This window comes from Chaetura pelagica, unplaced genomic scaffold, assembly GCF_000747805.2.
Source record: "Chaetura pelagica isolate M959 unplaced genomic scaffold, ChaPel_1.0 scaffold382, whole genome shotgun sequence".
Classification (NCBI taxonomy): domain Eukaryota; kingdom Metazoa; phylum Chordata; class Aves; order Apodiformes; family Apodidae; genus Chaetura; species Chaetura pelagica.
In genome coordinates this window covers 827235-827739 of record NW_009952478.1, presented here as the reverse complement: position 1 = coordinate 827739, position 505 = coordinate 827235, and positions in this window count along the sequence as shown.

Below are 505 nucleotides of genomic sequence, written 5' to 3'. Positions count from 1 at the left end.
GCGGGATGGGGGAGGGAGGCCCGCTCGTGATGTGACTGCACCCACATCTAGACTGGGGCTCCTGCCTGCACCCCCATGAAGGGTCTGAGCCTCCCCACCCCCCACTCCGCCCTTCCCTCGAGCTTTCCTTGGGGTCTGTGCTGACTTCTGCTGCTGTAGCTCCGGGGTCTCCGCGACCCCCCGGACGCCACAGACCTGCTCTGGCCCGCCCCTTTGCACAGGGGTCATTTCAGAGCTTTCCCCCCTCGAAACTTCAGTTAAACAAAACTCGTCTTATTTCAAGTGTATTTCTTTTGTGGGGAGGAGGAGGGGTGTTCCCTTTTCCATTTAATAGACGTGTGGCATGTTTCTTCCCTTCCCGAAAACATTGTTACCCATCATGTAGCAAATGGAGACAAACTTCTGAGCCATCCCTCATAGTGCCTTCAGGAGAAGCACCTTTCCTGAGCTCGGACAGCAGGATTCGTGCAAGCGACAGAAAACAACTTCTTCATGAAATGCGTGT